Source organism: Carya illinoinensis, chromosome 4 (assembly GCF_018687715.1).
Source record: "Carya illinoinensis cultivar Pawnee chromosome 4, C.illinoinensisPawnee_v1, whole genome shotgun sequence".
In the NCBI taxonomy this organism is placed as follows: Eukaryota; Viridiplantae; Streptophyta; class Magnoliopsida; order Fagales; family Juglandaceae; genus Carya; species Carya illinoinensis.
Window position 1 is genome coordinate 39,536,461 of NC_056755.1, and position 13,165 is coordinate 39,549,625.

The following is a 13,165-nucleotide window of genomic DNA, read 5'->3' on the forward strand; positions in this document are numbered from 1 at the left end:
CAGTTCATGCATGCCCCAAAGCTTCCTCATTGACAGGCTGTGAAGAGAATACTGAGGTATCTCAAACTCACATCCCATTATGGCTTGCACATTCAACACTCTTCCTCTTCCCATCTACATGCATTCTAGGATGTGGATTTGGCGGGTTGCCTAGATGACCGCCGCTCCACAAGAGGTTATTGTGTCTTTTTTGGATCAAACCTAATCTCTTGGGGATCCAAGAAGCAACAAACAGTTGCTAGATCAAGTACTGAAGCCGAATACAAGGCTCTTGCCAATACCACTGCTGAATTACTTTGGTTGCAGTCACTACTCAAAGATCTTGGATTATTTCTCTCCAACCCCCCGACCCTTTGGTGTGACAATTTGGGGGCTACATATCTCTCAGCCAATCCGGTTCTCCACTCAAGAACAAAACATATGGAAATCGACTTCCACTTCGTGCGTGACCGAGTTGCATCCAAAACCTTACATGTCGCCTTCATTTCTTCCTGTGATCAGATTGCTGATGCGTTCACAAAACCACTCCTCTCATCTCAGTTTCCTCACATTAAGATCGAGTCTCACCTTGGTTCCAATGATGGACTCGTGGGAGGGTGATAACATTTCAGATAAAGACACCTCAGCCACGCCTCAGCACGTCAAGCAACAATGCTCCAGCTCAACAACACACGAGGACATCAAGCCATCTCAGCTACAAGAACCTTCTGGAAATGCTTCTTTATAATTCGGTTTTGTGATTCTGTTAGAATATTTTTGGTTATGCTCTCTGTTTGTAATGCATGCTTTCCGTTGCTAGCACTATTGGATAGCTAGCTGCAGGCAACCTGCACACCACCTGTTTGTTAGAACACCAACCTACTGCATACATGCTCTTCTCTATAAATAAGAGCACTGTGTAAACCTTCGATCAATGAGAAATAAACTTATCAATTCCTTTATTCTAACAGTTACAAAGTGTCGGCCATAATAATTCAAAAAATAGTACAGCAGCTATACCCAGAGGGTAGGCACCAAAACCTATTCTAGGTGATTCCAGAACAATCCTCTTGAGAATCATCAGCTGAGGCACTAGACATGGTTTCTCTGCTGGAGGCCAATGGTGTGCTGGATGAGGCATGCTCTGCAGTTGACGTGGTTGCTCTACTGGAACTTTTGGAAGCAATAGATAGTTCAATAGTGGCCACCAAGAATAGTAGCGTTAATGAAAACTCAACTCAACCACACCCATGTCTTGTCTCACTAGAAAATTGCTACAACATGTTCGAGCTCAATGTTTTCCATGCCCAAATGCTCAGGACCAGCCTTTTCTTCGACGAATACAATGCTAGCAAAGTCATTGCCTTTTGTGCTCTCCAAGACTCCGGAAGGCTCAGTTATGCCCTTTTGGCCTTTACCCAAATCCCCAATCCCATAATCTATACGTGTAATTCCATTATCTGAGGCTACACCAACAAGAACTCGCCCCGCCAGGCACTTCTATTTTACCAAGAAATGCTAACTAGAGGTCTGGCCCTTAATAGATTCACGTTCCCTTCCTGCTCAAATCGTGTTAGGATTTGCATGAGGGTGAACAGTTGCATTGTCATTCTAGGAAGCTTGGTTTTGCATTGTCAATGCGATTGCTTGGTTTCCACTCACAAGGTGTTTGAAAAAATGTTGGGGAAGAGTGTGGTGTCTTGGGCTACCATGATTAAAGTGTATGTGCTATGCGATCAACTAGATGAAGCTGTTAGGATTTTTGAGAGGATGGAATTTTGAGGATGTGAAACCTAATGAGGTTACTCTCGTTAATTTGTTGAGTGCATGTGCTAGAGTGAGGGATTTGGGAATGACAAGATGGGTTCACGAATACATTGATGATAATAGTTTTGGGTACCATGAGGTCCTAATCATAGCTGTTATGGAAGTTTATTGCAAGTGCGGTTGTCTGTCTCTTGCTCGAGAATTATTTGACAGCATGCCCATAAAAAAAGTTAGTTTCTTGGAACATAGTCATCAATGGACATGTTGAGGATAGCGATTTCGAGGAGCCTTAGAGCACTCACATCCGCATCTCCATAAGATGAAGTTCCCTATAATTTAATGAAAATTATGCGGTTTGGTTCAAAACCACACTCCATCCCAATCTGTAAAATGCGGTTGAAGTTTGCGGTGTGTATAGAAATGCCCCATATTTGGGGATCGACTGTACATCCCCAAATACGATTTCCACTTCCTATCCCGCATTTCTTTGTTCTGGACAGTTGGGTGCCCTCGTCCGATCATCCTCTCCCTCGCAACGTCTCCAATCTTCTACAAATCACAACAACTGTAAGTCACGGCCTCGTCTCTCTTGATTTGGGTTTCTTCTGCCATTTTGTAATATTTTCATGATCTTCAAATCCACCATTCCTCTCCATGTCAAAAATGTTGTCACTTTTCTATACTCAACTCTCTTACATTCTCGCTCTCTGACCCTATGCTTTGAGAGAAACCTACCATGCTGAATTTATTATCTCTGTATTCATATTCGTGCTGATTAGGAACTTTGATTATGGGTTTTGCGCTGTGAAATTAGGGTTTTTTTTTTTTTTTTTCCAGCTTTCTTTATATATGCTTGGTTGCTACGAAAATTTTTGTGATGTTGCAAATCGCAAGTGCGAAAATCTTGTTGTCCCGTGCTTGCTGTGTGATTTTCACTACCATTTTGAGACCTCTGTTTGGTTGCTGCGAAAATCTGAAGGGCATTTTGCTCTCTGGTTGCTACTCAAATCTTGAAAATGATGTTATGCTTGCTGTGTGATTTTCACTACCATTTTCTAACCCTTGTTTGGTTGCTCTGAAATTGTTTGTTAGTTTTTCTCTCTGGTTGCTGTGAAAAACCTGATAATGATGTTGTGCTTGCTATGTGATTTTCACTACCATTTCCTCACTCTTGTTTGGTTGCTGCGAAAGGCTTTGTGATTTTTCTCTTTGGTCACTGTGAAAATCTAGATATTTTTGTTGTGCTTGCTTTGTGATTTTCACTACCATTTTGTCACCCTTGTTTGGTTGCTGCGAAATTCTTTGTGATTTTGCATACTGTTTGCCATGAAAATCATGTGCAGTTGTGCTTGCTGGATTTTTTTTTTTTTGGTACCATTTTATCATCCTTGTTTGGTTGCATCGAAAATCATTGTGATTTTGCTCTCTGTTTGCTGCAAAAATCTTGTGCTGCTGTGTAATTTTATCTACCATTTTCTCACCCTTGTTTGGTTATTGCGAAAATCACAGTTATTTTGCTTTCTAGTGTAAATTGAAAATCTTGTTGACTTGTGCAGTTGTGGTAGTTTGGGTACCATATTGCTGCTTTTTTATCAATATTTTCACATTAGTTTTTTCAATTGAACATCCTTCCATTGCATTTATAAATCATCCTTGTGTTCCTTAGCAATTATACTCATTACATGAGGAGGACCCTCCTCCAACCATACATATTAATGTACTGATATATAAAGCCAAAATTGGCCATAAGATGTGCTGCACCATTCCCATCTCTAGGAGTAAACTGTAATTTCCTGCATGAGTTGTATCCCAGAGAAAAAAACAGCTTCAGATCTTTTATTTTTTGCCCATACCATGACTAGTTTTCGTATAACTACCCCACCTCCAATTCTCTTATGCTTCTCATCAAAAGCTGCATCCCAATATTTACATTAGTTCACTTTTAAATTGACTGAAAACAGCTTATAATTAAATATTCTTACAAATCAGCCAAGACTTGATAATTATATAAAGTATATGGCTATCCTCTCAATTTGAAACTAGCATTGCTCGATTAATTATACACATTATCATAAATTGCACACTTAACAATCATAAATACCACCAAGATCCCTTGGATCAATTGGTAACATCTTGATTTCTCACTAAGAGAACCAATGATCGAATCTCCCCTCCCTCATGTATTATAAAAAAAAAAAAAAAAAAAAAAAAAAAAAAAAAAAAAAAAAAAAAAAAATTCTCAATCATAAATACCATTTGTCTCTTGGATTTATCAAAATGAACAAAGATTCTTTCATTAACATCCTTACAATTTAAAGCATCTGAAATATTTAAGTAATTGGCCATTTCTTCATAAGGTGTAGTAATAAAAATATCTCATATTTTAAACTAAGTGAAGGTTATCCATTTCAATTGATATAGAGAATATTCTATTGTAGTGTTTTGGATCTCTTGAGGGAGGGGCTATTATTAGGCTGTGATGATGGTGTTGTAGTTGTCGTTAATTCAGAAGTGTTAATGGGACCCCATCGATATGGTAGGGTAATTCTCATCCGGATGACCATATTGCAGTTTGTGGTACTTTCCACAAGAGGCAATTGGGGTTTGGGTGGGGTTTTGTAGCCATTCAATGTTGGAGGAGTCATTACGCATGCTGTCAATATTTCCACTATTCTGAGCCTCATTTATCATTACATTCAATATAAAACAATCGGATGAGAGTGCTATTATATGCATTATTGTGATTTGCATGTTGTTTGGTTGTTGTTTTGTGTGAGTATGTGAATTGGTCAGTTTCGTTACATTGTTTTGTGTTGTGTCATTACTTTGTGTTTTAAAATGTGATAGAGAAGTTCATAGTCACTACAACCCCTTTGGCTGTGATGATGACAAAACCTGGTGGGGATACAAGAAATTTGATAGTCATTACCTCAATGGCTAGGTAACCCGGATGGCCAACAAACAAGTTGTTGTAACCATCAGAGGGTGGCCAAATTTCGTAGATGTCACCATTCAGTTCCTGAGCTGGCGAACCCTAAACCCCAAACTTCATCCTTTCTTGTCTAACATTTCAATGCTTTTTTAGCGATGGATTCATAAGACCCTGGACATATGTACTTCACTAACCTTCTAAATCAAGATCCTCAACTTGACCCCACTTACGATGGGCTAAGTGGAAACTCTCCTATGACTGTTGATGACTCTCACCTCTACCCTATAACGATCCTATCGGTATTAGGAAATTAGTCAAGGGGTGAACTTCACTTTCGAAGAAGACAAGTTACTTGTTTCTGCATGACTTAACTGTAGCCTTGATGCTTGGACGTATAGACCAAAAACACTCTCAACTTTGGGAAAAAAATTTTGAATACTTCCAGCAATTTAAAGAAACCACAAATGAAAAGACCATAAAGTATTTAATACATCGGTGTCAGTTATTCAAAAGGCAACAAACAAATTTTGTGCAAAACTAGCTTAGGTTGGAGGGTTGAATCAAAGTGGCATGACTGAGCAAGACAAGGTAAAGATTCCATACTCTTACTTGTTTTATGAATAATTTATTTTTTCCTACATTGGTTTAATATGGAATTTTTTGTTTATATACAAGTTTAACAAGGCCAAGGTTATGTACCAATTGCTAGAGAAATGCTCATTCCAGTTTGAGCATTGTTGGCACCTGTTGAAGGACACCTAAGTGGATTTGGCCTTCTACAAAGGAGGATCCAAAATGAAGGTAGACGATGTCCCCGTCCCTGACCCCAACTCGATGTTCTGGCACTACGGCTGATTCAGTTTTTGATCTCGATGCGGATAATGTGATAGAGAATGAAGTGATCGAATTAGACCGACCAATGGGAAGGAAAGCTGAGAAAGGAAAACGAAAGGCCCAAGGCAAGCAAGCAGGGGCAAATTTCCAATTCAGAAAGATGAAGTACACTCTTTTGGAGGAGTCATGCGCTCAGGAGAAAAAGTTTTATTGCCTTAAGGCTGAGAAGATGGAGTATGACAAGGAGAAAGAGGAAAAAAAATTCTGTCTTGATGATGAAAGACTGAGGTTGGAGGCTGAGAAAGTGGAGCTCGCGAAGAAGGAATCAGATTAGCACATTATGATGATGGACACAAGTGTCATGCCAGAATTATAGCGGTTATATTTCTAACGACTACAGAAGGAAATTATGGCAAGATGCGAAAGCAACTCAGATTAAATGTTGATTTGTATTTTTGTAAAAATTTTATCATTTGTTTATTATGTATCGGACAATGATAGATCAGTATATGGATTGACTAAACTTTTATATTTCAATGCTTTGTGGTGTTGTCAATATACTAGATGTAAGGAAATTGCCCATATGAATTTCAAAAACAATTACAAATTACCTCTAATATAATCATTATTAAAATCTGAGCCAACGAAATAAAATATGATTACTATTATAATAGTCACTACTAACATTAAGGAAATACAAACAAAGCATCGAAAATAAAAACATAGTCACTACTAATGTGAAGGAAATACAAACAAAGCAGAGATTAACTCAAATATAGTCACTACTAACGTGAAGGACATAGACTCTTATTAAGGTGACATGTATAATTTTGGGAATATAATAGTCATTAATGTTCAATTAGATCTGCTTGGAGCTGATGATGTGCCGAGTTGTCTCTAATATGATGATGACGCTAGTTGAATTCCGTAAGCTCAGTTGTATGATTGCCCTAAAGTTTAGAGAGTTCGTCATCAAGTTGATCGTATTCAATGTTGGACTCTCCCTATCATCACACTCTTCTTCAATGATCATATTATATAGAATAACACATACTTTCATTATATTTGTTAGATCCTTCACTTTGAACAATCGGGAAGGTCCACGAATGATAGCAAATCGTTGTTGAAGTACTCCAAACGCACGCTTGACATCTTTTCTTGCGGATTTTTGTGCTTTCACAAAATTTTTCTTCTTATTCCCTCGTGGTGATGGAATCGTCTTTACAAAAGTTCACCACTTGGGATAAATACCGTTCACAAGGTAATACCCCATAGTATAGTCATTACCATTGATTGTGTAATTGATTGGAGGAGCATGCCCTTGGACAAGTTCCTTGAAAATAAAAGATCTCTCTAGCACATTAATATCGTTATGTGAACTGGGCATACCAAAAAATGCATGCCATATCCAGAGATCCTATGAAACAACTGTTTCTAAAATAATAGTTAATTCATGGATGTGGCCGGAGAACATACATTTCCAGGCTACAGGACAATTTTTTCACTTCCAATACATGTAGTCAATGCTTCCCAATATTTATGGAAATCCCCGTTGTTCACCAACCACAAGCAATCGGGCAGTATCATTGGCATTTAGAGACCGCAGATATTCATCTGAAAAAATACTTACAATTGTCTCAGAGAATATTTTGAGGCTCTCCATTGCGGTGCTTTCACCAATATGTATGTATTCATCCATAAAATCTCCAGTAACCCCATACGCTAGCATTCTAAGTGCTACAGTTATTTTTTGTATAGAAGATAAACCAAGCCTTTCAGTATTATCTCTTCTCTGGATGAAGTACGGCTCATAAGACTCTACCCCATTTAGAATACGGAGAAATAGGGATAGCTCATTCGAAATCTCCTTTTAAATAGATTCAAGGGATATACTGGATTTTCTGTGAAATAATCGCGAAATAGGCATTCGTGCCCCTGAATATGATCACGCCGAATAAACTTACGACGTTGGCGATTGTCACGATGCCTCGATGACTGTCCATTGGCCTCCTCATTAAGAACATCGCTATCATTTACAGAGAATACATATGTCAATAATTTGCGAAAGAAAGTACGAGCCATTTGATAAAGCGAGTAGGAGATTAGAGGATACAATAGAATTTCGGTTCTATAGATGAAATGAGACTTGAGTTTGTGAGAATATGAATGCTAGCAATATGCGTATTTATGGAGGAAAAGGTTACCGTTACATATAAGACAAAAAATGTTACCGTTTGAAAGAAGACAAAAAAAGTTACCGTTGGAGAAAAGTCAAAAAATGTTACCTTTGAAAAAATGACAAAAAATATTATCGTTAAAAAATGACAAAATTTTATCATTAATACGTGACTACGGATCCCCATTAGCGAAACTGATAAAGAGTAATAAATAAAAAAAAAAGGCCCCATCATGTTAGAAAATGCACTAACTAAAAATAAAAAATTATTATTTTTATAATACGAATTTCTGTTTGAAAAAAAATATTATATTGGATAATCAAAATCATCTAAATATTTAGTAGAAAGTGATATTTAAAAAACAGATAATAAGACAAAAGAGTTAGAAGTTAAGATTGTAAATGGAAGAGAGAGAAAAAAGTAATAAAAAAATAATAGAGAAATATTATTTAATAGAATAGAGATAGGGATGGGGAATGAGATGTAGGGAATTTTTAGAAGATGAATAAAATTTAGAGATAAATTTGAAAAAATGTGATTTTGAGTTAAATTATAGGGATGTGAATGAGAAACCGGATGTGGATGCTCTTAGTAGCATTGGCATTGGATTGACTATCTCAATATTCAAAATTTGACTAATATGTAACTTTGTAACTTTTAGCTAAGATCTGGAAATGTGATAGCTGGGTCTAGTTTACAGAAGTTGGATCCAACAAGTTCCTGATTGAGTTTAACTTGGAGGAAGACATGAAACGAGTAACTGCAGGAAGACCCTGGTCCTTTGATAGATGGCTGATATGCCTGCAGCCCCTTGATAGCAGCAAGTCAATTGGAGAAACCACCTTCACTAAAAAGGAGTTCTAGATCCAAGTTTTCAACATGCCTTTTGGCTATATGACACGGGAGATTGGAATGCAGGTGGGCAATAATGTAGGAAAGGTGCTAAAAGTTCATGTTGACCAACGAGGCATTGGATGGGGGAAGTTCTTAAGGATAAGAGTTGAAATGGACATAACAAAGCCTCTTCTCAGGAGGATGTTCATATCAGTGGAAGGGAAGCAAACTTGGATCCAGTTGAGGTATGAGAGCATGGTTAAGGGCAGCTGCTCCTAGAGAGAGTGACTTGCTGTTTAAAAAGTATGGCAATGACATGAACCCAGAAGCTGAACTAGAGAGGCAGTCATGGAGGAAAGAAGAGGAGGTTAGGGATGAAGTCCAATCGAGGTAACACAGAAGTCAGAAGGTAGATCAGAAACTGACCAGGGAAGTCCGAGACCCACTTTTGGCTACTGCTACACCTACAGCCAAAGGACCAGAGCAGAGTAGACAGCAGAATGACAGGCTTCCGACCTCCCCAAAAGCAATCATCAAAAAGGAAAGTCTGACACCACCTCTCCAAGAGAGGCTGTCTACTACCAAAATAGTGAAGGAATAGAACCAAATGTTACTGCCACAGACAGTTGAAATAAAAAGCAAAAAGGATGGCTCAGCACCCTTTGTTGCTGTAACCTCGATGGACCTTAAGGCCCAAGCAGAAGCACTGAACCAGCTTATGACTGAACAAATTAAGGAGTTGGAACAAACTACAAAAAAATCCAGCTAGAAAAGAAGAGCTCAGGATAACTGTTTTGTAGGCCTCAAGTTAAGCCCAACAAAGATACATGCAGGCATCCCAAACCACAAGAAAAGGCCCATCAAATTGCTCCAGGGAAGACAAACTGGATCCATAGCCAAGAGAGCAAGAGGGGAGGAGAAGGTACCAACGGAAATACAACAAATAGATATGGTGGAGGCCGTTTTACAGCCCCACCAAGAGTTATGAAGTGACTAAGCTGGAACTGTCGTGGGCTTGGGAACCCACTGACAGTTCAACACTTGCACCAATTGGTGCAAACAAAGATCCCAACCTTTGTTTTCTTGATGGAAACAAAGGCTAGAAGGAGCAGTGTTGAAAGGCTCCAGAGGCAATTGCAATTTTCCAGCAGTTTTATAGTTGAAAGTAGGAGACTTAGTGGAGGTTTGGCCCTGTTCTGGAGTGAGGATGTGGTTACTGAAGTTTTGTCATACTCTCAGCACCATATATCTTTACTGATTCGTGGGGACTCAGGTGGTAGAGAGTGGACTCTTACAGGATTCTATGGAAATCCTGACACAGCAAAGAGAAGGGAGAGCTGGCAGTTACTACAAGCCCTCAAGCCTACCATGGAGATGGGATGGATGTGTATTGGTGATTTTAATAAGGTACTTCGCTCAGGAGACAAGAGTGGAGGTAGACAAAGACCTTTCAACCAGGTGGAAGCCTTCAGAGCAGCAATTGAGTCATGCTCTCTTTTTAATATGGGGTATGTTGGTAATAAGTTTACATGGACAAATGGCAGGTCAGGACAAGCTTTCATCAAAGAAAGGATTGATAGAGCTTTGTGTAATGTGGCATGGTCTGAACTATTTCCTTTTTCCAAGGTCTACAACCTTCCAATTTTAAGTTCAGATCACTGCCCCATCCTCGTTTCTGTGGAACAATTTGAACTTGACTCAACTAGAAAAGCCAGACCATTCAGGTATGAGGCGAGCTGGGCCTTGAAGGAAGATTTCTATGAAGTTCTGGAGAAGGCATGGACTACATCAAGAAGGGTTGATGGCAAGCTATGCCAAGTCATAGAAGGACTGAACAAGTGCAGATTGGAATTGTTAAGGTGGCACAAGCAGTATGCTAGTAATTATAGAGTTGAACTAAGGAAACTTTGGGATCAGGTGACTGAACTACAAAGGGATAATGAAGGCCACCTAACAGGAAAAATAAAGCAAGTGCAAAGTAAGATAGAGAAACTGCTTGAAGAAGATCACATCAGGTGGAAACAAAGGGCCAAACAAAAGTGGTTGAAAGAAGGGGATAGAAATACAAAGTTTTTTCATCAATGTGCCACACAAAGAAAGAAAGTAAACCAAATCAAGAGGCTAATAGATGATAGTGGGCAAGAAATCACATCAACAGCAGGGATATCTAATCTATTCCAAGAATATTATCAAGACTTGTTCTCCTCCTCTAACCCTGTGAATATTGCAGATTGTCTAGAACCAGTGGAGGCCACTGTCACAGAAGAACAAAATGGAATGCTGATGAGGCCTTACACTCAGCAGGAGGTAAAAACTGCTCTCTTTCAGATGGAAGGGCCTAGTTCACCTGGCCCTGATGGGTGTCCTGCAAACTTTTACCAAAAGCATTGGAACCTAGTGGGTGACCAACTCAGCACTGCAGTACTGCATGTCCTAAATGAAAATGGAAGCCTATCTAAAATAAACAGCACCTACATCACTCTTATTCCCAAGAAGAAAAACCTAGCCAAAGTCTCTGAATTCAGACCCATCTCACTGTGCAATGTCTTATACAAGTTGATCTCCAAAATCCTAGCCAATAGACTCAAAAAAATACTCCCCTCCGTGGTGTCCCCATCTCAATCAGCCTTTGTACCAAACAGACTAATCACAGATAATGTTATTGTTGCCTTTGAGGCTCTACACACAATGAAGGCTAAGATGAAAGGAAGGGAGGGTTATATGGCCTTAAAACTCGACATGAGTAAGGCATATGATAGAATAGAATGGGAATTCCTTAGAAAAATCATGCATAAGATGGGCTTTTGTCACCAATGGGTGGACCTAGTAATGAAGTGCATAGAAACTGTCTCTTATTCTATTATGGTAAATGGAATACCACAAGAAGCCTTTCAACCTTCAAGAGGGATTAGGCAAGGTGACCCCATCTCACCATACCTTTTTATCCTATGTGCAGAAGCACTTAGTAAGCTTATTGGCAGAGCTGAGGCAACTGGGGCAGTTCATGGAGTACCAATAGCAAGAGGCCCCCTTCGAGTGTCTCACCTCTTTTTTGCTGACGATAGTCTCTTGTTCTGCAAGGCCAATGCTTTTGAGTGGGGAAGGTTGATTAACCTACTGAGAATCTATGAAGAAGCTTCAGGGCAAAGGCTAAATATGGACAAGACATCCATAATGTTCAGTAGGAACACCTCTAGATTAACCCAACACTACATCCTCTCTGTTGCAGGAATGAGGACCTTTTTGACCTATGAAAAGTATCTCGGTTTGCCATCCATTGTGGGGAGAGCAAAGCTAGCTCTTTCAAAAACATTCTGGATGCAGTCAGAAGAAGGGTTAGTGGATACAAAGTGAAAAGTCTATCTCAAGCTGGGAAAGAAGTATTCATCAAAACAGTGGTCCAAGCACTTCCCACCTACACAATGAGTGTCTTCAAGTTGCCCAAGACCTCGCTGCAATCCATCAACAGTGTCATCAATAATTTTTGGTGGGGCCAAAGGGAAAGGGAACACAAAATCCATTGGATTTCATGGAAAAATATGGGAAAAGCAAAATCTGAAGGGGGAATGGGATTTAGGGACCTCGAGTGTTTTAATATGGCAATGCTATCTAAACAATGTTGGAGGATTCTACAGGAGCCTGACTCACTTGCAGCAAGAGTTTTGAAAGCTAAGTATTTTCAAAATAGCTCTTTCATGTCAGCCAAACTGGGGTCAAAACCATCCTTTCTGTGGAGAAGCTTCATGGCAGCAAGACAGGTGGTGAAAGCAGGAACTTGTTGGAGGATTGGCAATGGAAGAGAGGTCCAAATTTGGCAGGAAAGGTGGCTTGGCCATCCAGTGCCCAGGAAGGTTACAAGTCCAGTAGCATTACTTGACAGCAAGGCAATGGTCTCTGAACTAATTGACCAATCCTCAGCTCAGTGGAAGGAAACACTTGTGAGGGAGGTCTTTGAGGAGAGGGAACCAGGTTTAATACTACAAACCCCTCTAAGCTCAATGAATGCAAGGGATAGAGTAAGTTGGAAAGGGACAAAGGATGGCAGGTTTTCAGTGAGGAGTGCTTATCACATGGAAAAGGCACGGGAGCAAGAAGGGAAGGGTCAGGCATCTGGTAGCAACAGCCTCAGACAAGTGTGGAAGCAACTGTGGAAGCTAAGGGTACAACCAGGTGACAAGGTGTTTGTGTGGAGGGCATGCCTGGAGGCTCTCCCAACTCGAACCAACTTACATTAGAAAAGGGTAGTGGATAACCCACTATGCCCTATGTGCCATTAGGAGGAAGAGACAGTGGTGCATGCAGTTTGGAGCTGTGTTTCAGCTAGAGATGTCTGGAGCCTAGCCTCTAAGAAGCTTAAAAAAAGGAGTCAGTCCCCTGCTTTGTTTGTGGATCTCTTTGAATCTCTCTTGCAAGGGTTGGATGAGGTATCTATTCAAGAATTTGTTGTGGTGGCTAGGAGGCTTTGGTGGAGGAGAAGCTGTTTTATTTTCAATAATGATTTCAAACACCCCAAGTCAGTGATAAGGGAAGCTCATACTACTTTGGCCCTGCTATATGGAGAGAACAACAACATAACCACCAACCCCTCTCCGACCTGCCTGTCTCCTGCTGTATGGACTCATCCCCCACCAAATTGGTACAA

General features: G+C 39.8%; 1 pseudogene; it reads left to right on the top strand.

The window, feature by feature from the left end:
* The window catches only part of LOC122306496, a 28,328-nt pseudogene that overhangs the window by 4,278 nt on the left and 10,885 nt on the right, over positions 1 to 13,165 (top strand).